The sequence below is a fragment of the Ovis canadensis genome, chromosome 1, assembly GCF_042477335.2.
Source record: "Ovis canadensis isolate MfBH-ARS-UI-01 breed Bighorn chromosome 1, ARS-UI_OviCan_v2, whole genome shotgun sequence".
Classification (NCBI taxonomy): Eukaryota; Metazoa; Chordata; class Mammalia; order Artiodactyla; family Bovidae; genus Ovis; species Ovis canadensis.
The window spans coordinates 258808215-258835285 of record NC_091245.1 but is presented as its reverse complement, the minus strand read 5'-3'; the positions used below and the strand labels follow the sequence as shown (position 1 = coordinate 258835285).

Below are 27071 nucleotides of genomic sequence, written 5' to 3'. Positions count from 1 at the left end.
TTAAAGTCAACAATTGGTGACTAGAGCCAACCAAATGAACCTTTTGGCCAATCCAATAATTTAACATACCAAGTGAATGTTGTTTAATATCTCTATTTGGGGTGTTTCAGGGGGCCTTTTAAGCATACCAAAGTTAGCTAGAGGTCAAAGGATTTAATTAAATTTTGACTTAAGTTTTGTCAATAAATATCAATCAAATAGGATCATAGGTCTCTGCGAAACAATAGTTATTTACTTAGCCAAAATAACAATCAGTTCAGTTTGGTTCAGTCACTCAGTCAAGTCCGACTCTTTGCAACCCCATGGACTGCAGCACCCAGGCTTCCCTGTCCATCGCCAACTCCCGGAGCTTGCTCAAACTCATGTCCATTGAGTCAGTCATGCCATCCAACCATCTCATCCTCTGTCATCCCCTTCTCCTGCCATCAATCTTTCCTAGCATTAGGGTCTTTTCAAATGAGTCAGTACTTTGCATCAGGTGGCCAAAGTATTGAAGTTTCAGCTGCAACATCAGTCCTTCCAATGAATATTCGGGACTGATTTTCTTTAGGATGGACTGGTTGGATTTCTTTGCAGTCCAAGGGACTTGCAAGAATCTTCTCCAATACCATAGCTCAAAAGTATCAACTCTTCGGTGCTCAGCTTTCTTTATATTCAAATCTCACATCCATACATGACTACTGGAAAAAACATAGCTTTGACTAGTGGACCTTAGTTGGCAAAGTAATATCTCTGCTTTTTAATATACTGTCTAGGTTGGTCATAGCTTTTCTTCCAAGGAGCAAGTGCCTGTTAATTTCATGGCTGCAGTCACCATCTGCAGTGATTTTGGAGCCCAAGAAAATAAAGTCTGTCGCTATTTTCATTGTTTTCCCATCTATTTGCCATGAAGTGATGGGACCAGATGCCATGATCTTCGTTTTCTGAATGTTGAGTTTTAAGCCAGCTTTTTCACTCTCCTCTTTCACTTTCTCCATATAAGTCAAATAAGCAGGGTGACAATATACAGCCTTGACGTACTCCTTTCACAATTTGGAACCAGTCTGTTGTTCCACATCCAGTTCTAACTGTTGCTTCTTTCCTCCATACAGATTTCTCAGGAGGCAGGTAAGGTGGTCTGGTATTCCCATCTCTTGAAAAATTTTCCAGAGTTTGTTGTGTCCAAACAGTCAAAGGCTTTGGCATAGTCAATAAACCAGAAGTATATGTTTTTCTGGAACTCTCTTGCTTTTTCCATGATCCAGCGGATGTTGGCAATTTGATCTCTGGCTCCTCTGCCTTTCTAAATCCAGTTTGAACATCTGGAAGTTCATGGTTCATGTTCTGTTGAAACCTGGCTTGGAGAATTTTGAGCATTACTTTACTAGCATGTGAGATGGGTGCAACTGTGCAGTCGTTTGAACATTCTTTGACATTGCCTTTCTTTGGGATTGGAATGAAAACTGACCTTTTCCAGTCCTGTGGCCACTGCTGAGTTTTCCAAAATTTCTGGCATACTGGGTGAAGCACTTTCACAGCATCATCTTTCAGGATTTGAAATAGCTCGACTGGAATTCCACCACCTCCAGTAGCTTTGCTCATAGTGATGCTTCCTAAGGCCCACTTGACTTCAAATAACAATAAAACAATAAAAATTAACAATAAGAGATTTCAAAGGCAAATAGAGAATAGATCACTTAAAAGGTAAAGAACTTAAAATCTATTATCAATAGTTCAGCATCTTAAGAAAACATCTTTTTAACAGAGAGAAACACCAAATTCAAGTTTTGCACCAGCTTACTTTTAAATGTATTTATTTATTCAAATTTATTTTAACCTTAGTCTTTACCATGCATGAAATTCTATCAGGGTCTACTTTCTAGTACCTTTTAGTCATTTTCTATATCCTTTACTTTTTTTCCCATTCAGAACCAGCCAGCTGTAAGTCGTACTATTTCCTTTTCCCTTAATAAAATGAAATTCTTTACTGAAAACACATATCTTACTCTTCTAAAACACCATGAACTGTCCTTTATATTAGTATTCTGTAGGTTGGTGAACATAAATATCAGTAATAATTTCTAAAAACATTTGCCTTCTTATAGAAAATATCTTGGTGTAGCACCAAACATTTGTTATCAATAGTCCAAAATATCTTTAGCGGTTTTTTATATAAATTTATTTATTTTAATTGGAGGCTAATTACTTTACAATATTGTATTTGTTTTGCCATACATTGACATGGATCTGCCAAGGGTGTACATGTGTTCCCCATCCTGAACACCCCTCCTAACTCCCTCCCCATCCCATCCCTCTGGATCATCCCAGTGCACCAGTCCCAAGCATCCTGTATCATGCATTGAACCCAGATTGGCGATTCGTTTCACATATGATAATATACATGTTTCAATGCCATTCTCCCAAATCATCCCACCCTAACCCTCTCCCACAGAGTCCAAAAACTGTTCTATATATCTGTGTCTTTTTTGCTGTCTCACATACAGGGTTATCATTACCATCTTTCTAAATTCCATATATATGTGTTATTATACTGTATTGGTGTTTTTCCTTCTGGCTTACTTCACTCGGTATAATAGGCTCCAGTTTCATCCACCTCATTAGAACTGATTCAAATGTATTCTTTTTAATGGCTGAGTAATACTCCATTGCGTATATGTACCACGGCTTTCTTATCCATTCTTCTGCTGATGGACATATAGGTTGCTTCGATGTCCTAGCTATTATAAACAGTGCTGCAATGAACATTGGGGCACAAAGTGTCTCTTTCAATTCTGGTTTCCTCGGTGTGTATGCCCAGCAGTGGGATTGCTGGGTTGCATGGCAGTTCTATTTCCATTTTTTTAAGGAATCTCCACACTGTTCTCCATAGTGGCTGTACTAGTTTGCACTCCCACGAACAGTGTAGGAGGGTTCCCTTTTCTCTACACCCTCTCCAGCATTTATTGCTTGCAGATTTTTGGATCACAGACATTCTGACTGGTGTGAAGTGGTACCTCATTGTGGTTTTGATTTGCATTTCTCTGATAATGATTGATGTTGAGCATCTTTTCATGTGTTTGTTAGCCGTCTGTATGTCTTCTTTGGAGAAATGTCTGTTTAGTTCTTTGGCCCATTTTTTGATTGGGTCGTTTATTTTTCTAGAATTGAGCTGCATGAACTGCTTGTATATTTTTGAGACTAATTCTTTGTCCATTGCTTCATTTGCTATTATCTCCTCCCATTCTGAAGGTGGTCTTTTCACTTTGCTTATAGTTTCCTTTGTTGCGCAGAAGCTTTTAACTAGATCCCATTTGTTTATTTTTGCTTTCATTTCCAATATTCTGGGAGGTGGGTCATAGTGGATCCTGCTGTGATTTATGTCGGAGAGTGTTTTGCCTATGTTCTCTTCTAGGAGTTTTATAGTTTCTGGTCTTACGTTTAGATCTTTAATCCGTTTTGAGTTTATTTTTGTGTATGGTGTTAGAAAGTGTTCTAGTTTCATTCTTTTACAAGTGGTTGACCATTTTTCCCAGCACCACTTGTTAAAGAGATTGTCTTTCCTCCATTGTATGTTTTTGCCTCCTTTGTCAAAGATAAGATGTCCATCAGTGCTTGGATTTATCTCTGGGCTTTCTATTTTGTTCCATTGATCTATATTTCTGTTTTTGTGCCAGTACCATACTGTCTTGATGACTGTGGCTTTGCAGTAGAGCCTGAAGTCAGGCAGGTTGATTCCTCCAGTTCCATTCTTCTTTCTCAAGATTGCTTTGGGTATTCAAGGTTTTTGTATTTCCATACAAATTGTGAAATTATTTCTTCTAGTTCTCTGAAAAATACTGTTGGTAGCTTGATAGCGACTGCATTGAATCTATAGATTGCTTTGGGTGGTATACTCATGTTCATTATATTGATTCTTTCAACCCATGAACGAGGTATATTTCTCAATCTATTAGTGTCCTCTTTGATTTCTTTCACCAATGTTTTATAGTTTTCTATATATAGGTCTTTTGTTTCTTTCAGTTCAGCTCAGTCGCTCAGTCGTGTCTGACTTTTTGCGACCCCCTGAATCGCAGCACACCAGGCCTCCCTGTTCATCACCATCTCCCGGAGTTCACTCAGACTCACGTCCATCGAGTCTGTGATACCATACAGCCATCTCATCCTCTGTTGTCCCCTTCTCCTCCTGCCCCCAATCCCTCCCAGCATCAGAGTCTTTTCCAATGAGTCAGCTCTTCGCATGAGGTGGCCAAAGTACTGGAGTTTCAGCTTCAGCATCATTCCTTCCAAAGAAATCCCAGGGCTGATCTCCTTCAGAATGGACTGGTTGGATCTCCTTGCAATCCAAGGGACTCTCAAGAGTCTTCTCCAACACCATAGTTCAAAAGCATCAATTCTTCGGTGCTCAGCCTTCTTCACAGTCCAATGCTCACATCCATACATGACCACAGGAAAAACCATAGCCTTGACTAGATGGATCTTAGTCGGCAAAGTAATGTCTCTGCTTTTGAATATACTATCTAGGCTGCTCATAACTTCCAAGGAGTAAGCGTCTTTTAATTTCATGGCTGCAATCACCAACTGCAGTGATTTTGGAGCCCCCAAAAATAAAGTCTGACACTGTTTCTACTGTTTCCCCATCTATTTCCCATGAAGTGATGGGACCAGATGCCATGATCTTCATTTTCTGAATGTTGAGCTTTAAGCCAACTTTTTCACTCTCCTCTTTCACTTTCATCAAGAGGCTTTTAGTTCCTCTTCACTTTCTGCCATAAGGGTGATGTCATCTGCAGATCTGAGGTTATTGATATTTCTCCTGGCAATCTTGATTCCAACTTGCGTTTCTTCCAGTCCAGCGTTTCTCATGATGTACTCTGCATATAAGTTAAATATGCAGGGTGACAATATACAGCCTTGACATACTCCTTTTCCTATTTGGAACCAGTCTGTTGTTCCATGTCCAGTTCTAACTGTTGCTTCCTGACCTGCATACAGATTTCTCAAGAGGCAGGTTAGGTGGTCTGGTATTCCCATCTCTTTCCACAGAATTTTCCACAGTTTATTGTGATCCACACAGTCAAAGGCTTTGGCATAGTCAATAAAGCAGAAATAGATGTTTTTCTGGAACTCTCTTGCTTTTTCAATGATCCAGGGGATGTTGGCAATTTGATCTCTGGTTACTCTGCCTTTTCTAAAACCAGCTTGAACATCAGGGACTTTAGGTAGATATATTCCTAAGTATTTTATTCTTTTCATTGCAGTGGTGAATGGAATTGTTTCCTTAATTTCTCTTTCTATTTTCTCATTATTAGTGTATAGGAATGCAAGGGATTTTGGGGTGTTGATTTTATATTCTGCAACTTTACTATATTCATTGATTATCTCTAGTAATTTTCTGGTGGAGTCTTTAAGGATTTTCTATGTAGAGGATCATGTCATCTGCAAACAGTGAGAGTTTTACTTCTTCTTTTCCAATGTGGATTCCTTTTAGTTTTCTGCTGTGATTGCTGTGGCCAAAACTTCCAGAACTATGTTGAATAGTAGTGGTGAGAGTGGGCACTCTTGTCTTGTTCCTGACTTTAGGGAAAATGCTGTCAATTTTTCACCATTGAGGATAATGTTTGCTGTGGGTTTGTCATATATAGCTTTTAATATGTTCAGATATGTTCCTTTTATTTCTGCTTTCTGGAGGGTTTTTATCATAAATGCATGTTGAATTTTGTTAAAGGCTTTCTCTGCATCTATTGATATAATCATATGGCTTTTATTTTTCAATTTGTTAATGTGGTGTATTATATTGACTCATTTTGCGGATATTGAATAATATTTGCATCCCTGGGATAAAGCCCAATTGGTCGTGCTGTATGATCTTTTTAATGTGTTGTTTGATTCTGTTTACTAGAATTTTATTAAGGATTTTTGCATCTATGTTCATCAGTGATATTGGCCTGTAGTTTTCTTTTTTGTGTGGCATCTTTGTCAGGTTTTGGTATTAGGGTGATGGTGGCCTCATAGAATGAGTTTGGAAGCTTACCTTCCTCTGCAATTTTCTGGAAGAGTTTGAGTAGGATAGGTATTAGCTCTTCTCTAAATTTTTGGTAGAATTCAGCTGTGAAGCTGTCTTGTCTTGGGCTTTTGTTTGCTGGAAGATTTCTGATTACAGTTTCAATTTCTGTGCTTGTGATGGGTCTGTTAAGATTTTCTATTTCTTCCTGGTTCAGTTTTGGAAAGTTGTACTTTTCTAAGAATTTGTCCACTTCTTCCACGTTGTCCATCTTATTGGCATATAGTTGCTGATAGTAGTCTCTTATGATCCTTTGTATTTCTGTGTTGTCTGTTGTGATCTCTCCATTTTCATTTCTAATTTTATTGATTTGATTTTTCTCCTTTTGTTTCTTGATGAGTCTGCCTAATGGTTTGTCAGTTTTATTTATCTTCTCAAAGAACCAGCTTTTGGCTTTGTTGATTTTTGCTATGGTCTATTTTGTTTCTTTTACATTTATTTCTGTCGTAATTTTTAAGATTTCTTTCCTTCTACTAACCCTGGGGTTCTCCATTTCTTTCTTTTCTAGTTGTTTTAGGTGTAGAGTTAGGTTATTTATTTGACTTTTTTCTTGTTTCTTGAGGTAAGCCTGTATTTCTATGAACCTTCCCCTAGCACTGCTTTTACAGTGTCCCACAGGTTTTGGGTTGTTGTGTTTTCATTTTCATTCATTTCTATGCATATTTTGATTTCTTTTTTGATTTCTTCTGTGATTTGTTGGTTATTCAGCAGCATGTTGTTCAGCCTCCATATGTTGGAATTTTTAATAGTTTTTCTCCTGTAATTGAGACCTAATCTTACTGCATTGTTGTCAGAAAAGATGCTTGGAATGATTTCAATTTTTTTGAATTTACCAAGGCTAGATTTATGGCCCAGGATGTGATCTATCCTGGAGAAGGTTCTGTGAGCACATGAGAAAAAGGTGAAATTCATTGTTTTGGGGTGAAATGTCCTATAGATATCAATTAGGTCTAACTGGTCTATTGTATCATTTAAAGTCTGTGTTTCCTTGTTAATTTTCTGTTTAGTTGATCTATCCATAGGTGTGAGTGGGGTATTAAAGTCTCCCACTATTATTGTGTTATTGTTAACTTCCCCTTTCATACTTGTTAGCATTTGTCTTACATATTGTAGTGCTCCTATGTTGGGTGCATATATATTTAAAGTTGTTATATCTTCTTCTTGGATTGATCCTTTGATCATTATGTAGTGTCCTTCTTTGTCTCTTTTCACAGCCTTTGTTTTAAAGTTTATTTTATCTGATATAAGTATTGCTACTCCTGCTTTCTGTTGGTCTCTGTTTGCATGGAATATCTTTTTCCAGCCCTTCACTTTCAGTCTGTATGTGTCCTTTGTTTCAAGGTGGGTCTCTTGTAGACAACATATATAGGGGTCTTGTTTCTGTATCCATTTAGCCAGTCTTTGTCTTTTGGTTGGAGCATTCAACCCATTTACATTTAAAGTAATTATTGATAAGTATGATCCCATTGCCATTTATTGTATTGTTTTGGGTTTGAGTTTATACACCCTTTCTGTGTTTCCTGTCTAGAGAAGATCCTTTAGCATTTGTTGGAGAGCTGGTTTGGTGGTGCTGAATTCTCTTAGCTTTTGCTTGTCTGTAAAGCTTTTGATTTCTCCTTCATATTTGAATGAAATCCTTGCTGGGTACAGTAATCTGGGCTGTAGGTTATTTTCTTTCATCACTTTAAGTATGTCCTGCCATTCCCTCCTGGCCTGAAGAGTTTCTATTGAAAGATCAGCTGTTATCCTTATGGGAATCCCCTTGTGCCTTATTTATTGTTTTTCCCTTGCTGCTTTTAATATTTGTTCTTTGTGTTTGATCTTTATTAATTTGATTAATATGTGTCTTGGGTTGTTTCGCCTTGGGTTTATCCTGTTTGGGACTCTCTGGGTTTTTTGGACTTGGGTGGTTATTTCTTTCCCCATTTTAGGGAAGTTTTCAACTATTATCTCCTCAAGTATTTTCTCATGGTCTTTCGTTTTGTCTTCTTCTTCTGGGACTCCTATGATTCGAATGTTGGGGCATTTAACATTGTCCCAGAGATCACTGAGATTGTCCTCATTTCTTTTAATTCGTTTTTCTTTTTTCCTCTCTGTTTCATTTATTTCTACCATTCTATCTTCTACCTCACTTATCCTATCTTATGCCTCTGTTATTCTACTGTTGGTTCCCTCCAGAGTGTTTTTGATCTCATTTATTGCATTATTCATTATATACTGACTCTTTTTTATTTCTTCTAGGTCCTTGCTAAACCTTTCTTGCATCTTCTCAATCCTTGTCTCCAGGCTAATTATCTGTAACTCCATTTTGTTTTCAAGATTTTGGATAATTTTCACTATCATTATTTGGAATTCTTCATCAGGTAGATTCCCTATCTCTTCCTCTTTTGTTTGGTTTGGTGGGCATTTATCCTGTTCCTTTACCTGTTGGGTAGTTCTCTGCCTTTTCATCTTGTTTATATTGCTGTTTGGGGTGGCCTTTCCATATTCTGGCAGTTTGTGGAGTTCTCTTTATTGTGGAGTTTCCTCACTGTGGGTGGGGTTGGATGGGTGGTTTGTCAAGGTTTCCTGGTTAGGGAAGCTTGTGTTGGTGTTCTGGTGGGTGGAGCTGGATTTCCTCTCTCTGGAGTTCAATGAAGTGTCCAGTAATGAGTTATGAGATGTTAGTTGGTTTGGTGTGACTTTGGGCTGCCTATATATTGAAGCTCTGGGGTATGTTCCTGTGTTACTGGAGAATTTGCATGGTATGTCTTGCTCTGGAACTTGTTGGCCCTTGGGTGGTGCTTGGTTTCAGTGTAGGTATGGAGGCATTTGATGAGCTCCTATCAATTAATGTTCCCTGGAGTCAGGAGTTCTCTGGTGTTCTCAGGATTTGGACTTTAACTTCCTGCCTCTGATTTTCAGTCTTATTCTACAGTAGCCTCAAGACTTCTCCATCTATACAGCACTGATGATAAAACATCTGGGTTAAAGATTAAAAGTTTCTCCACAGTGAGGGACACCCAGAGAGTTTCACAGAGTTACATGGAGAAGAGAAGAGAAGAGGGAAGAGGGAGATAGAGGTGACCAGGAGGAGAGGAGGGGGAATCAAAAGAGGCGAGAGCAAGCTAGCCAGTAATCACTTCCTTATGTGCTCTCCACAGTCTGCATACAGAGAAGAGGGAGGAAGGAAACAGAGGTGGCCAGGAGGATAAAGGGGCGAATCAAAAGGAGAGAGACAGATATAGTCAGTAATCAGTTCCCTAAGTGTTCTCCACTGTCTGGAACACATAAAGAGATTCACAGAGTTGGGTAGAGAAGAGAAGGGGCGGGGCAGGAGATAGAGGAGACATAGTGGAAAAAAAGGAGAGTCCAGAGGGGGAGAGAGCAGTCAAGCCAGCAATCTTGCTCACAGGTAAAAATGGGTACTGAAGATTGGGTTCTTAAAGGTACAAAATTGATAACAAATACCAAAAAGCAAAGATTAAAAATCTAGAGTAGAGGTTGGATTCTCAAAAATACAATATTAAAGAAAAAAACAAAGTCACAAAAATTATAAAATGTATATGTATGAAGTTTGCTTTTAAAAATAGGGTCTTTTTTTTAAGTAATAGAGGTTATAAAAATGAAAATTAAAGGAGTAATAGAGGACTTAAAATTTTAAAAATTTTTTTACAGATTTAAAAAATGATAACAGTAAAAATATATCTAGGACTTTCTCTAGTGTTGTTATGGACAGTTTGGGGTCAGTTCATTTTCAGATAGTTCCTTGATCTGCCTTATACTTCTCAAGATCTATAGGCCCCTTCCTATGTAGTCGGTGCTAACTACAGGGTTTTAATCTATTGCACTTCTAAGACGGTTCCCTCTGTTTTAGCTTCTTCTGTTTGCTGGTCTCTTCAGTGTCTAATTTCTGCCCTGACACAAGGGGGCGGTGGTGACACTTTTTTAGGCTACTTGTTCAGTCGTGCTGTGGGGAATGGGGAACACTGCAAACAAACAACACTGGCGTGTGCTCGCAGTGTCTCAGCCACTATGGGTTTGCCCCTGCTCACAGCCTGTGTGCTTTCCCTGTCTACACTGCTTAGGCTCTAGGTTTCTCTGCCAGGAACTGTCTGAGGCTGGCCCTGGGCTGTATGCACTTGCCAGGTCTAAGCTGCTCAGGTACTCAGGTACTCCACAAAGACGCAGACTCGGTTGGGCCTGCGTTTTGTATCCTTCCCAGGTCTGAGCAGCTCAGGTGACCAGGAGCTTGGCGAGCACAGTCGCTGTGACTTATCGCCTCCCCTGTCCCTGCTGCTTGGTTTTCTGCGTATATAACCGGCACGCCTTCTCAGGTGTGCCATGTGTCTCTTCTGGGGAGCTGATCTCTGGCTGCGACCCTCCCAGTGGATGTCGACAGTCCAGAATCCCAAGAAGTCTTGGTTAGCAATGAAGCTTGGCAGATGATGCCTCTCTGGGGACGCAATTGCCCCCTTCTGGCTCTGGCTGCCCTCACCTGCCTGTCTCCAGTGGGGCATGGGCTAGCTAGCTCTGCTCAGTCCTTCGTTCTGTGAGTGGGCCTGGCAGTGTCGTAGGTTAGGGCTTTTCATGGGATAGCTATCCCAGTCTGGTTTGCTATCTCAAGTTAGTTCCCTCAGATTGCCCTCGGGGCATTCAGGCCCAGTCCTTGCTCTAAGCAATGCAGCCTGTGCCTCCCTGCCCAGCCCCCACTTGCTAGTGGCAGATGCTGGTGTCTGCGCTGCTTCTCCGCTGGGAGTTACCGCTGGGAACGTAATCTGTGGGGTTTAATTATTTATTTATTTCTCCTCCTGGTTATGTTGCCCTCTGAGGTTCCAAGGCTCGCCACAGACTCACCAGTGAGAGTGTTTCCTGGTGTTTGGAAACCTCTCTTTTTTAAGACTCCCTTCTTGGGATGCATCTCTGTCCCTACCTCTTTTGTCTCTCTTTTTATCTTTTATATTTTTTTCCCACCTCCTTTCGAAGACAGCGGGCTGCTTTTCTGGGTGCCTGATGTCCTCTGCCAGCATTGAGAAGTTGTTTTGCAGAATTTACTCAGCGTTCAAATGTTCTTTTGATGAATTTGTGGGGGAGAAAGTGGTCTCCCCATCCTATTCCTCCGCCATCTTAGGACTGCTCCCCAAAATATCTTTAGTGTTTCTGAAAGAGGAAGCCAGTGTTTAGTAATTAATGTCTCAATATCTTATTTTATTTGGGAGTGACCCAGCTATTCAATAAACTTCCATCACTTAATAATTCAGCACAACTCTAGAATTTCAAGTTACCAGAATCTGGAGAGACTATTTTAGATAGACAGTTCTAAGCATAACTATTCTTAATAAAGTTTTTCTAAGAGCTCTTGCATTATTTGTATTTTCTTTCCTTTAAAGTTCCTTCACATCAAGTTACCGTCCTTGCTGACAAAGTTGCAATAGCTATAACAAGATTTTATTTAAATCTAGATGCAAAAACTATTATACTTAATGTTGATGACTCTAAAGACATGTCTATATTAATTAGGTCAAAAAACTTAAACATTAATATCAGGTATTAATTTAATATTGAATATTTCCCAGCTTATATAAATCTGAAATTAATTCTGGCCAGTTATCTTCTATATCTTTCAGAACTTATATAAATACTTGATTTTCTTTAATTCAATTAAGTAGAGCTCATTGACAACCTCAGAAATATTATCCAAACATGCATATTGAGACACACATATATCCAGACAGATACAACAAGGGATCTCATAGCTTCATTTTCTAAACTTAGTCATGAAACATGTATCATAATATACAGCTCACTACTTGTAAATAATAATTGGAATAAGTTAAATAATTTTTCCTATCCCCTTTCTCCCCCTGTTTCAAGAATTAGAGATGGTCAAGATAGAATAAATAATCCCTTAGAACTCTGGGCTCAAGGAACAGGAAGAGAAAATCAGGTTTTCCTAGTAGGCCTTATTCTCTCAGGGTCAGAATTCTGAAGATACATATATATACCTTTTTTTCTTTCAAGCTAGCTTTCTCTACTAGTTGGGAATTAAACAGGAGTCAGTTAAACTTCAACAGGCATTGGCACAATTAAAGGTTGATCATTTTTGTAGATACCCCCTACTTTTTTTTTTTAAATGATTGTGAAATATTGGTCAGCCAATGTAACAAGGGCATTTGTTTGTAACTCTGACCAATCTAGGTTATCCTTTGACTAGAGTAGTCAAATGCTTCTTTAAGCCTTCTGAAAAAGCAGAGTTAAGCAAGGGGCTGCTTTGGTGTTTAGAGAATGGTTCAGGTGTCAAGCTAGAATATTGCTTAAAAGTTTTTTTTCAAACCTTTCATAATAATCTAGAACTGATCCATCTGATCTTTGCTTGCACTGGTGAATCTCTGGTCCTTTTTTTCTTTTTGGAAAAACCTGTGGGATAAGTTCAAGCAATTTCTGAGCTAATTCCTTGTATTCAGTATGAGCCTGTGGTTCAAAATCCATTAAGGAATGTTTACATCCTGCTTTTTAAAATTCATTCCCTTGCTTTGCTTTCAGAAACTAACAGCTATATTAATTGATATAGATCTGAAAACCCAGACTTATAAGTCCAGATGTGTAACTCAAATTCCTTAGCAAATCCTAATGGATCCTAACTTGGATTGGAAATTCCTTAGCTAAGGCTCTAAAGTTCTGCTTAGGTCCTGGGTGTGTTATAAACACTAAGGATGGGTCATCTCTCCCTGTAATAGGTTCCTCCTTAAAGGGAGTTATAATCACTTCTGATTTTTTTTTCTTCCTTTATTGGGGAAGAAAAAGCAATAGTAGGCAGACGACTTGGAAAAGAAAAAGATACAGCATCTGAATCAGGCAATTCAGATAGAAAAAGATATGTGGGAGGAGCAAAAGAAGAGACAGAGTTCTAGCAGCCTTTTTTAGTTTAGTAGCTTCTAAATACCAATCAAAGTAAGCATTCCACTCAGTTTGTTTTATTTGTGGCTGGCTTTTTCTGTGTGCACAAAAATAGCAATTTTTGAATATTGAACCCTGATTTGAACTTTTTTAGGTTGAGTTCTTCTTTAGTATAATTTGCTCAATTGAGTATAAGTTTGTATGTCCTTAACCCTAGCTTGGGTGTCAGTTAGAGGCTGGCTTTCTGATATCCCTTGTTTCTGTGTTGGAGAGGCTGTATTTCCCATTTTAAAGTTGAGTTTTTGAGATTAAAATGCACTAATGAAATTGTGTGCTAAGCCAGTGCACTGCTTGTGAACTTAACCCTCTAGGGTTAACCTTAGAGGCATTTCAGCCCTCTTACATGTCTCAATTTCTCCCTTCTGTGACCTAAGACCACCATGGGTGCTCAAATCACTGAATGGCCAGTTCCTATTTGTGACCCCTGGATGAGAAAGTGTTTTAATGAATGAGTGGGGTTTCCCTATGGGACCACTGCATGGTATGAGGATTCTGCCTCCACCACTGTAAATTTCTCAGTTGCCTAAGAAAACAGTAAGCAGCTGGGGAAAGCCTTATCCCTTTCCTTCAGAGCGAAGCTCTCATGTAATATCCTCACTTTTATCCCAACAAATGCTATGATGGCAGCCAAATTGAGGAAAAGCATCAGATCAGTCTTATATCCAACTACTCATTACAGACCACTTAGTCTCACAAAACTGAGCAAAGCCTGGTATTATTCAACTAGCACCTTTCTCTACCCCCAGGATCTTTCTCTTGAGTGATTATTCCCTGGTATCTTTCAACCAAGCCTCCTCCAATATCTTTCAACTGAGTGGATATTTATCTGATATTTTCCAACCACCCCCTCCCCACGCTGTCTTTCAACTATGAGAGGGTAGCCACCTCTCAAATCATGTAGATGAGAAAGTGAGGCTCAGGGACTGTGTGACTGCCCCAGGGCCACACAGCCAGAAAGTGGTCACACCTGGGGTTGTTCAGAGGCACCATGACTGGAACCCCCCTGTCCTTCCCGATTCACCACAGTGCTCCTTGTCACAGGCTGCCACACATCTCTGCAATGGACAGGAGCCCATTCTTGACATTTCTAGGACCCAGTGAAGGCCTCAGAGGAGGAAGACGGGAGTCATGTGCTGTGTTTAATCATTCAGTTGTGTCTGACTCTTTGTGACCCCATGGACTGTAGCCCACCAGGCTCCTCTGTCTATGGGGATTTTCCAGGAAAGAATACTAGAGTAGGTAGCCTTTCCCTTCTCCAGGGTACCTTCCCAATCCAGGGAGTGAACCCAGGTCTCCTGCATTGCAGGTGGATTCTTTACCATCTGAGAATGAAATTAACTGTTTAGCTTTTAGTGGTTGACTTTGACTAGCAGGGGAGTTGACCTCCTCTTTGGAATAGGAGGCCAGGTGACAAGTTTTGCCATCTGCGTCATTTCATGGGCAGAAATGGCCTTTATCTGTTTCTGAGGTGCCCTGGTTAATCTAGGGCATTGGCTAGAGCCGTGGTTGTGTATGCTGTGTAGTGTCTGGACCAGTAGCACCATCATCACCTGAGAACTTATTAGAAATGAACCTTCATGAGTCCAACCACAGGCCGGCTGAGCTCCAGGATGCGGCTGCTGCTCTGTGTTTCAACAAGCCTTCAGAATGATTCTGATTCATGTTAAAGTTTGCTTGAAGAGTAATCCTTTAGGAAAGGGTGAAAACAGTTATATGGATTTTCACCCTTGAAGATGTTTGTGAAAGCACAGAACAGTTGTGATGTGCTCTTAAGAAGCTGCCTCTGAAGATGGGATCTGGGCATTAACTTTCCCCTCACCTTCCTGTTTCCTTAGCACTTCTGTCACCTAGAGCCAGACACTCTAGACTTTGCTTGGGTTAAGCCTAAAGGGAAATTTATCTTTTGTAAAATGAAAAAACGCAGGAAACAAATATAAAAAGATAGTTATTTCTTAAATATGGGTAATATGAATATGAATATTTCCTGTTATATTTTGCTACATCGATGAGATTTCTGAAAACTACAACATAAACTAAAACCAGACTTTTTCAGTGATAGAGTTTTATATCTGTTTCTAGTGATGTGAATGAATAAGGACATACAAATAACATTGACATTAGTTGCTCAGTCATGTCTGACTCCTTGCAACCACATGGACTGTAGCCCACCAGGCTCCTCTGTCCATGGGATTTTCCAGGCAAGAATACTGGAGTAGGTAGCCATTTCCTTTTCCAGGGGATCTTCCCAACCCAGGGAACTAACCTGGGTCTCCTGCATTGCAGGCAGATTCTTTACCATCTAAGCTACTAAGGAAGACCCATGTATAAATAAGGGGATATACAATTTTAAAATGAGGTTAATTTTACTTCCTCCTCCTACACTTCATCACTTAGTAGGCCTATGATCTACCTTCCAGGTATGAAGACAACGGTTTAAATAAATATTTTGCCACCACAAAGACTATATACAAATAAGGGGATGTATAATTTAAAAATGAGGTTAGTAAATGATCTTTCTTGCTATAGAAATAGTCTCTGTGGTGGCAAAATATTTATTTAGACTGTTGTCTTCATACCTGGAAGGTAGAACATATAGGTCAACTGAATCCACTGAAGTGGAGGAGGAGGAGGTGAAATAGGATGTTACTAGCATGCATTAGTTGCTATTGGCTGCATTTAATCTGGTATTATGAGAAAGTGCTAAACTCAGGGAAGGATTAGCTTGTTTACAAGCAAGAAGTAAAAAGAATTTAAAAATCCAAAATTTGGATTTTGCAAGGTTGGAAAAGCTGATTGCATCTAGGCCCTAAAAATGAAAAGAAACCTGAGAGAAGTTTTCCAGAACAAACGTACATTATAACCCATCCATGTGAGATAGACCTACATAAGAGTATGGGCCTCCTACTCAACCTGGCTTGTTGTTGTTCAGTCTCTAAGTCATGTCTGACTCTTTGAGACCCCATGTATTGCAGCAGGCCAGGCTTCCCTGTCCTTCACTATCTCCTAGAGTTTGCTCAAACTCATGTCCATTGAGTTGATGATGCCATCCAACCATTTCATCCTCTGTCACCCACTTCACCTCCTGCCCTCAATCTTTCCCAGCATCAGGTTCTTTGCCAATGAATCGGCTCTTCGCATTAGGAGGCCAAAGTATTGGAGCTTCAGCATCAGTCCTTCCAATGAATATTCAGGACTGATTTCCTTTAGGATGGACTGGTTTGATCTCCTTCCAGTCCAAGGGACTCTCAGGAGTCTTTTCTAGTGCCATAATTCAAAAGCATCAATTCTTTGGTGCTCAGCTTTCTTTATGGTCCAACTCTCAAATCCATACACGACTACTGGAAAAACCATAGCTTGACTACATGGACCATTGTAGGCAAAATGATGTCTCTGTTTTTTAATAGCTGTCTATGTTTATCATAACTTTTTTCCAAGTAGCAAGTGTCTTTTAATTTCTTGGCTGCAGTCACCATCCACAGTGATTTTGGAACCCGTGAAAATAAAATCTGTCACTGTTTCCATTTTCCCCACATCTGTTTACCATGAAGTGATTGTTAGGTACTATTAATTGAGAGAGAAACAGGTATGAGGTAAAGAATAGCAATCAGGCTTGAAAATTAGTCCAGGAGAGAACTCTGAGTGTGGCAACTACTGTAGGGGAACAGCTCTTCCATGGCTTCCTGGCAAACATGTACGTATCCACACAGGTGAAGGTTGAAACTGCAGCACATCTAAGCCAAACACTCTGTGATCCTGCTGGAACATGAGAGGGTGGAGGCCACCTCCCACTTGTCTTCCCACCTGCCCCAGAAGAATGTCATGAGATAGCTTCTCATCACCTCCCAGATTCTGATCAAGTGTGCTCTCTGCACTGTCCCCTCAGAATAGAGCTGCAGAATATAAAACCACATAGCTATGATCTAGATTTGGCTCCCCAGTGATGAGGAACTGGACTGCCAATCTCAATTGCAGTCACCAGCCCCTTCCCTTTGGTGTCATCCTTTTCAGTGTGTGGGTAAGGACCCAGGGAGCTAGCACCTTTGGCTGCTTCTATTTTTGCTATCTATGGAATCAATAAATATGTCTCATGTATCTTCACCAGCTTCATCACCCAGGCCTTGCCTTTGTCTTTTATGTGTGAAACTAACTGGGAGCAAGTAGATCTGAAGGTTACTAAGGTTTTGAGGTCATTGTTTTGTGAAGACCAGAAATTCTGAGTATTCAAACTTTAATATAATTTTCAAGCTTGCATAATAGGAAGTGGGTGAAAAGTCATACAGCCTTCAGGGAGCACTAGTTTCCCAATACCCTATCTAGACCTGGTTAGAGAGGAGCATAGAGAAGGAGGACCCTCCAAGAGGGTCTTTGGAGAACACTGAGCAAAGGAACTACTTTCAGAGAGCAGAACCCGAGTCAGGAAGAGGAACTATCCAGTGCCTCTCCAGTAGAATTTCAAAGTTGATACTGATCAGCAACAGCTAGGAATCCCCTCTTTCCAGAACTTTCTGAAAAGAAATTTTACTGCAGTTGTTTTGTCCTTGCTCCACTATTATATATCACCATGTGATTGGTGGGGATGAGGGCTGAGCAGCACTCAATCTTTTCAGTCCATATGTCACTGGACCATCCAGTGGATTCTGGCAGAGACTGTGTAGCAGATCCTTAGTATCCCATATATATCCCCTCAGCCTTACCACTCACAGGCATACTGGGAAACTTCCAACTGCCAGCACCTGTGTTTCTTTGCATGAAAGCATTCTGTGACACCAGGAGTTGGCTTTGCATCTGCACAGTAGCCCAGGAAGCAAGGGGATCTATGACCCATGGGGGGAAAAAACCTTCAAACGATTACTGACAGGAGTTGGTGTACAAAGCCTCTTGTTTGCAAGCCTCTTGGATGGGCTATTTCACCCTCGCTCCCAGAGTTTCCCCAGTGGAATTAAGCTCCAGTCTCCATGGAGGTAACTGACCTGTCAGTACATCCTTTGGTTGCCTTTTTATCCCTGTCTCTCTTTCCTATTCTCTAACTTAATTTTAGCAAATATTCTTTATTTTACCAAATAAAACATTTGAAAAGTCTTATCTAAAAGTGTGTTTTCTGGGGAAACACAAACTAAGACAAAAGATCGAAGATATGTGATCCTCTTTGATGGTGCATGTTGTGGCTGGGACAAAGCTGCTGAGCCAGGGATTCCAGTTCCCACCCTGTCTGCATCTCCGTGGGGTCATGTGACTGAGTTATAGCTAATAGAACATAAATAGAAGTGATGTATAGCACTTCCAGACCTGGTTCATGGAAACCTCTTGTACCTCCCATACTTCCTTATTTTAGGTGTCAACACACAAGGCAGTCTTGGAAACTACATGTTGAAAATGGCAGAGCATCTCTTAGCCTGTATCTCTGATTGACTAACCAGAGCTATGAAGGTGGACCGCCCCCCCCCCCCCCCGCACCCCTGACTCTCCAACAAAATAAGACCTCTGATTCCAACTGGGCTTTATACTAGCAGGAAGCCAACTTCCGTTATGTGAAACCATTGAGATTTGGAGTTTCATCTGTTATGTCAACTAGTACCAACCTAATCAATTCTGAAGTTGCCAGGGTTTAAACAAATGTGTTACCATTTCAAAACTGTTTTTATTATCAGAAAGGCCCTTGGAAAGAGGAAAGGGTGAAATAGGTTCAGAGATAAATGCCAGAGGCCACATGAGGAAGAGCATGGTCTTGGAAGCCGGCTGCCTAGCTTGAATACCGGCTCTGACATGTACTGTCTGTCTGACCTCAGGCAAGTTACTTAACCTCTTGGTGCTTCACTTTCTTCCTGTATGAAATGGAGATGATAATAGTAACTTATGAGGTTACTATAAATTAATATTTGAAAAACACTTAGCTTAGTGCCTGGCACACAGTTATGATAAATTTACAAATTCCTAATTTTTCAAAGGTCGTCATGAAGTCTTTAAATTGTTTCCTATGATACAATCTAACCTGCTCTGCTGCTATGATTATGTCAAAGCAACATTGATGGCTTTAGGATTATGGATGTCCTTCCTTTGCAATATGACTTGGTTACAATAAATAGGAATTTTCCAGAGTTTGCCCCACTCAGAGGTCACTGGGTATCTTGGGCTACTGGTTTTAGGCTATGTTAGCTTTAGGCAGATCATTAACCTTAAGAGAAATGCTCACCTCTTGACCCTATTTAGCTTTTGTCCACTGGCCTACAGAGAAGATTGCTCAATCTACTTTTGAGATAATCCTTTATGTGCATTTATTCACCTATTTGACAATTTTTTGAGCCTTACACCTTGAGACACTATTTTCCAACTTAGAGTTAGCATGTAAAACAAGAAAAATGTTAGACACTATTTCCTTTCAAAGGTATGAATAAATGAGGAGTTGGAACAGTTGTAAATGAGCACAATAACCTGTAAAATTCATTCATTCAGTTAACAATATGCTAGAATATTTTAAAAAATAAAAGATTAAAAATTAGTAGCTAATGTTGTCCTCATTTGTGCTTCTGTCATGTTGAAGTAGCCTGTATAAGAACCGTGCTCTTGTTGAGCACATCCAGATGTGGATAAAGACCCAGAAAACATCTATTTAAGAGCATTAGACATTAGAGGTGCCAAGTTTCTGGGAAAGGAGAGGGATAACCCAGAGATATACCCATTTGAATGCAGAGTTCCAAAGAAAAGCAAGGAGAGATAAAGCCTTCCTCAGTGATCAGTGCAAAGAAAGAGAGGGAAACAATAGAATGGGAAAGACTAGAGATCTCTTCAAGAAAATTAGAGATACCAAGGGAACATTTCATGCAAAGATGGGCTCAATAAGGGACAGAAATGGTATGGACCTAACAGAAGCAGAAGATATTAAGAAGAGGTAGCAAGAATACATAGAAGAACTGTACAAAAAAGATCTTCACAATCCATATAATGACAATGGTGTGATCACTCACACTCACCTAGAGCCAGACATCCTGGAATGTGAAGTCAAGTGGGCCTTAGAAAGCATCACCATGAAGAAAGTTAGTGGAGGTGATGGAATTCCAGTTGAGCTATTTCAAATCCTGAAAGAAGATGCTGTGAAAGTGCTGCACTCAATATGCCAGCAATTTTGGAAAACTCAGCAGTGGCCACAGGACTGGAAAAGGTCAGTTTTCATTCCAATTCCAAAGAAAGGCAATGCCAAAGAATGTTCAAATGACTGCACAATTCAGTCATCTCACAGGCTAGCAAAGTAATGTTCAAACTTCTCCAAGTGAAGCTTCAACAGTATATGAACTGAGAACTTCCAGGTGCTCAAGCTGGAATTAGAAAAGGCAGAGGAACCAGATATCAAATTGCCAACATCCATTGGATAATGCAAAAAGCAAGAGGATTCCATAAAAAACATCTACTTCTACTTTATTGACTATGCCAAAGCCTTTGACTGTGTGGATCACAACAAACTGTGAAAAATTTTTCGAGAGATGAGAATACCAAACTGCCTTATTTGTCTCCTGAGAAATCTGTATGCAAGTCTGCCGCGGCCAGCACAAGCAAGAGTCGCACCTACACAGGGAGAGAACGGAGCGTCCCCGCTAAGAAAAATAAGAGAGAGACAAAAGATGGGGTTGAGAGGATCAGCCCAAAATGGCTGATACCTTGCTTTATTGTGCTGCAGTATATATAGGGTAAAGTACGTGACTTATGACATTCACAAGGTTGTTTTTAATCTCAAGATACAATCACTAGACCCTTACCATTGTATACAGAACACAATCAGATAATCTATCTTCTATGAAGTATACATAATAAGATAATCTATCTTCTATGAAATGTTGCCGAAACCAAACATCTTGGAGCCTTAAGGGCTATAAAAATTCTTGAGGGTGGCGGGACAGGGAGCTTAGGAACATGTCCTAGGGCCCGGCATACCTGCCAGGGAGCTCCCAAGACTTAACCCTTCACGGGTCGTCCCCCGCAACTCCCCTCTCTTTATTTTTTAAAAGCTCCATAAGATGTCGGTGTTGCAACATGTTTTTATGTATTAAAACTCTCATATGTAAAAATTCTTTAACAATGCTACGAATAAGACAAGGAGCTAGACAAATTATGATAAGCACAACAGTCAGAACCGCGCCCACAGCAATTATACTTCGCCACAGTGAATGAAGGCTAGGAAAGTTAGAAAATAAATTTTGTAAAAAATTATCGACAGTATCAGCTATATTCAGAGTAGCTTTTGGAGAATTTTCAATATTAAGAATTTCATTATGCAATTGCAAAAGATCTAGAGAAACATTAGTATTAAACCAAATTCCTTGTAGATGTTTTTTTCACCTTATCCCACGGAAAGTCAGATGCATTGTAAGCCTTTTTTGTAACACAAATCCATTTATAATTAGCATGGCATTGAATTTTCATGCGAAATGTTTTACTATTATAACTTGTTCTCCTATGGCAACACCTCTAATGCAATTAGTAAGTATGCAATTAGAACAATTTAAATGATAAATATTCAATGACAGCGTTATTTCCACATGGCCTTGTATCAACATGAATGGGTAAGGGACACAAGCTCGGGGATATAAAAACCCCGTAACTCCTACATTACCATATTTACTCCAACTAATATTGGGTTGTAAATATAGACTATTGCCATGACCAAAAGCAGCCGAAAGTTTCCACAGTTCCGTTTGGTATATATGAGCAGTGTTTACAGAGAGAATGGGTGGATGCTGTCCTCGATATTCGGGGAAATCAGGTGTTCCCCCAGGTGCCCAGTCCCATAAAAGGGTGGCATTGGCATTGTTGATGTTGTACACCGATGCGACCCGTGCTCGACATAAAGTCCAAGGAGTGTCTATTCCTATGCCGATGCTTAAATGTTTGTCACAAAACGGAATGTCGAGAGGTCCGGTTCCGTCACGGTACAATCTTTTTCCGGTTTTTTCATCAATGCCAGAAATAGTCACTCGAGGGTAGGATATATCAGCTGACACCTGTATACAGTGAGGATGCTGTGATTGATAAGAAAAGCACATAGGATATTGCGTAGTAAGACCATAAAAAGAAATATTGGCTTGCTGAGGAGAAATGTGAATATCTGATTTTCCTCCTAAAAGACTTGTATCATTGACATAGACAGGTACTATTTCTTTATCCCATCCTAAGGATTGAATCATAGGCGGATCAGGAATGTATGCCCAAAAAGCCGCAGCCGCCCCGTTTTGTATCCGCTGTAACAATAATAATAACATGATCAGTAGGCGTCACTGGAGGTTGTACATGAGCTTCATTCCAAGCATATCGCATCAACGCCTCAATCTGCCTCTGGGTAGGCAGCTCACTCGTGGGCTCGCTCAGTGTCATGCGACGCATTTGATATGTCAGGGAGTTCCTCCGCCGCGCGTACCAGCCTTTCCGGAATCCAGCGCGGCGCTTCGGCATCCTTGCGAAGATCTTGTAACAATCTCCATTTTCCAGACTTCTTTTTAATAACAAAAATTGGAGAATTCCACGCAGAGGTAGAGGGTTCAATATGCCCAAGTCTCAGCTGTTCCTGCACCAGCATTAATGCGTAGCTCAAGTTCTGGTCGTGCCTCGGTAACATTTTGCACCCAATAGGCGTCAGAGGACCCGAAACCTTTATCTTGACGGTCTCGGTTAATTGTTTTTCCTTGTATGACTAATGGAACTAAAAGAAGTTGAGCTATACGCTGTCCTGTATTGATCACAATAATTTTGTTACGAGCGGAGGCTAATATTTTTATCTCCCCTGTATAATCAGAGTCAATTACACCAGGATGAATAAGTATTCCCTTTAAAGACGCACTGCTGCGCCCCAAAAGCAGTCCAGCGGTTCCCGGAGGTAAAGGCCCAAACACTCCTGTGGCAAGGGTTTGAACCCCCATCTCGGGTGTTAATACTGTGTAGGAGGTGGCACAGAGGTCCAACCCTGCGCTGCCTCTTGTGGCTCGATAGAGGTCTGCAATGGTTCTTTGGGAACCTGCAGTGTTGCCCCATAACATTGTTTCGGGGCCAGGGGCTGGCCCCTCACCCAGTTTCCCGAAACCGGGGGTAAAGGATTACCTTGAACATCCGTTTTAGAACGGCAATCTCGGGCCCAATGCTTCCCCTTTTTACATCGTGGGCATAAATTAGGAGTGTTAACAGGGATTTGTTGTTTTTGGGGGCACACTGTAGCCTGATGGCCAGGTTGACCACAAACAAAGCAACCCGAATTACCTAACTTTTGAAGTCCTTTCTTGTTCCGGGCTTGCTGCTGAAAAAGTACCTCTTTAATGCTTTTTCCTTGTAATGCTGCTGCCATAGCAATGCCTTGCATGTAGGAGGGTCCAATGTCAGCACAAATGCGAATAAAATCAGATAAATCTCCCTTTTTTCGATAAGGTCTTAAAGCAGCTTGACAGGCAGAGTTAGCGTTTTCAAAAGCCAATTGTTTTGCTAATACCATCCCAGCTTTTTCATCTGACATTATCTTACCTATAGTATCTAAAAGTCGTGCCACGAAGTCCTGGTAAGGCTCATCAGGTCCCTGTCGGACTTTTGAAAGATCTTCTGTCTTAGTACTGGAGCTAGGAAGTTTTTTCCAAGCCTGCCGAGCCGCATTTGATATTTGTGCATATGCACCAGGTAAGAAGTTAAGTTGAGTATCGGTAGCCTGGTAAGGGCCTTCACCAATCAACATTTCATAGGAGGTCTGTATACCTTGCTGTCGGTTAACATCAGCTATACGAGCACACTGTTCAAAAAATTCAGATTTCCATAATAAATAATCTCCCCCCGAGAGACAGGCCCTAGCTATTTGTTTCCAATCATTTGGGGGTAGATTTTGAGTACCCAAACTTTCTATCATAGCAATAGTGAATGGAGCGGTAGGACCGTATTGCGAGCAAGCAATCTTTAACTCTTTCAGTTGTTTAAAAGGCAGTGCTTCATAAAAACGCTGGTTGTTATGTTCAAAGACAGGAAAAGCAAAAGAAAAATCAGAGACAACCTCACCAAGTCGCTGTGCCTGTCTCAATGCCTTCTGCAGCGGAGACATGATCTCAGACGGTGGAGGAGGCCCTGGAGGGGGATCGAGACCAGCCACAACGGAAGGAGCATAGGCAGGGGGAAGAGGCGGAGCAGGAGATTTAGAGTTATTACTAGGAAGCTTGATTCCTGAGTTCTGTAAAGCAATAGTGAGGTTTTTTAAACATTCAACCAATTCATCTTTAGATGTTGACGCCCCCTTTTCTTGTGCTAAAAAACCCCAATCTTCTTGATGGTATTTAGCAGCTTCTTCGTCTAATTCCGCCTCATCTGTGGATGAAAGTGAATCATCATTATCCGAAGGACGCAATAAGTTAGAAAATGGAGGATCGCCTTCAACTCCCTCGGGAACAGCATACCTGGGTTCCGAATCAGGAACATGGAGAGGATCTTCTTCCTGTTTTAATAAATTTCCTAAACGTTTTAATTCATCATTATCAAAGTCCAGGGAATCACGAATTAGTGTCCAAAAGGATAAAGTTTCAACAGGGACTTTTTCAGGGCCATGTAGAGTATAATGAGTCCGAATTTGTTCCCCTACCTTCTTCCATGTTTCTAAATTTACTGTACCTTCTCTGGGGAACCAAGGGCAAACTTCCTCGATGAATGAAAGAAAATTGATTAATTTAGGTTTAGAAACAGTAATTCCCCGATGTTTTAACATTACAGATAACATATGTACAAACAATTGACGACTATGCGTCTGTCCCATATTTATACTCTCAACTATATACCTTACTACTCCTCCTCAATTTAATTCACTTGTATACTCATATACTCACTCTTTTCAATTAATAAGAGTAGTGGCGAGGAAAACTGTCGAACTCGAGCCCCACGTTGGGCGCCACCTGCCGCGGCCAGCACAAGCAAGAGTCGCACCTACACAGGGAGAGAACGGAGCGTCCCCGCTAAGAAAAATAAGAGAGAGACAAAAGATGGGGTTGAGAGGATCAGCCCCAAATGGCTGATACCTTGCTTTATTGTGCTGCAGTATATATAGGGTAAAGTACGTGACTTATGACATTCACAAGGTTGTTTTTAATCTCAAGATACAATCACTAGACCCTTACCATTGTATACAGAACACAATCAGATAATCTATCTTCTATGAAGTATACACAATAAGATAATCTATCTTCTATGAAATGTTGCCGAAACCAAACATCTTGGAGCCTTAAGGGCTATAAAAATTCTTGAGGGTGGCGGGACAGGGAGCTTAGGAACATGTCCTAGGGCCCGGCATACCTGCCAGGGAGCTCCCAAGACTTAACCCTTCACGGGTCGTCCCCCGCACAAGTCAATAAGCAACAGTTAGAACTGGACATAGAACAATGGGCTGGTTCCAAATTGTGAAAGGAGTACATCAAGGCTGTATATTGTCACCTTGCTTATTTGACTTATATGCAGATTATACCATGCAAAATGCCAGGATAGATGAAGCACAAGCTGGAATCAAGATAGCCAGGAGAAATATCAATAACCTTAGATATGCAGATGACACCACCCTTATGGTAGAAAGCAAAGAGGAACTGAAGAGCCTCTTGATGAAAGTGAAAGAGGAGAGTGAAAAAGCTGGCTTAAAACTCAACATTCAAAAAACTAGGATCATAGCATCCAGAATCATTGCAGATGGTGACTGCAGCCATGAAATTAAAAGACACTTGCTCCTTGGAAGAAAATCTACCACAGCATATTAAATCTACCTGGACAGCATATTAAAAAGAAGAGATATTATTTTGCTGACAAAGATCCGTCTAGTCAAAGCTATGGTTTTTCCAGTAGTCATATATGGATGTGAGAGTTGGACCATAAAGAAAGCTGAGTGCTGAAGAATTGATGCTTTTGAGCTATGGTGTTGGAGAAGACTCTTGAGAGTCCTTTGGACAGCAAGATGATCAAACCAGCCCATCCTAAAGGAAATCAGTCCTGAATATTCATTGGAAGGACTGATGATGAATCTGAAGCTCCAATACTTTTGTCACTAATGGGAAGAACTGACTCATTGGAAAAGACCCTGATCCTGGAAAGATTGAAGGCAGGAGAAAGGAATGACAGAGGATGAGATGATTGGATGGCATCACGGACTCAATGGACATGAGTTTGAGCAAGCTCCGGGAGTTCGTGTGCTGCAGTCCTTGAGGTTCCAAAGAATCAAACAGGACTGAGCGACTGAACTGAGATGAACTGAACTGATACAATACCAAGCCTGGGATTGTGCATAAACAGCAAGGTAGATGAATCTTACAAATATAACCTTGAGTGAAAGAAGCCAGATGCAACATTGTACATATGGTATGATCCTACGTCTGTAAAGTTAAACAATCAGCAGAATTAGTCTGCGTTGCTACAAGTCAAGATCATGGATACACTTGTGGGAAGATTGGAAGAAGTAACCGAGGAGGGGCATCCCACCCTATTAACGTTCCTTTTCTTGTGTTATGCGCTTGTGCCCACTTGGTGATAATGCATCGTTTTATACTTGGGACATGTGAAGTTTCATGTATGTTTATTACATTCAAGAAAAATTTTTTAACTTCTCTCTAAATTCAGAAGACTTGCCCCAGGCAGAGTTCACAGACTTCCGGAGGAAGTCTTCCGTAGTCTGCACCTGCGCTTCACCAGATCTCAGCCTTCAGGACAGGGTTGCAGGAGACCATTTTATGGGAGTTGGGGATTGGAGAGCTTCTGGGAGGGACCTGGAGTGGGCATCCGAGACGCTTTGGAGGAAGAGTCTGAGGATCGCTGAAAATTGTGCTCAAAATGTTGTATATACGCGTGTACATACCTTCCTAGAGGAGGGATCCACAGGTTTCACCTCGTCTACCGCCCCTCAGTCCCGAAAGGGAGGGCCACGCAAGAGCTGCTGTCTAGGTCTAGAAGTCAAGGAACCTGCATTCTAGTAACTAACCTGGGGCCCAGGCTGTCACTCTCACCTTGGGCCTGTGTCTCTCTCCAACGGGCTCCGGGGTTGCTGCGGCTTATATATCTGGCTGCGGCTCTAGCTGGCGAGCGGAGATCCAGCCTCGCAGCCCCTGGCGCTGGGCAGAGA

At 40.8% G+C, this 27071-nt stretch overlaps 1 long non-coding RNA gene across 1 annotated transcript; it reads right to left on the bottom strand.

Annotated features, from left to right (window-relative positions):
- Positions 1-210: 210 nt before the first annotated feature.
- LOC138426736 (uncharacterized) lies at positions 211-27071 on the bottom strand. Its single transcript, XR_011251736.1, has 3 exons — positions 26956-27071; positions 10994-11179; positions 211-1607 (listed from the first exon to the last, which is right to left on the bottom strand). It is a non-coding gene; the product is annotated as an uncharacterized lncRNA (long non-coding RNA).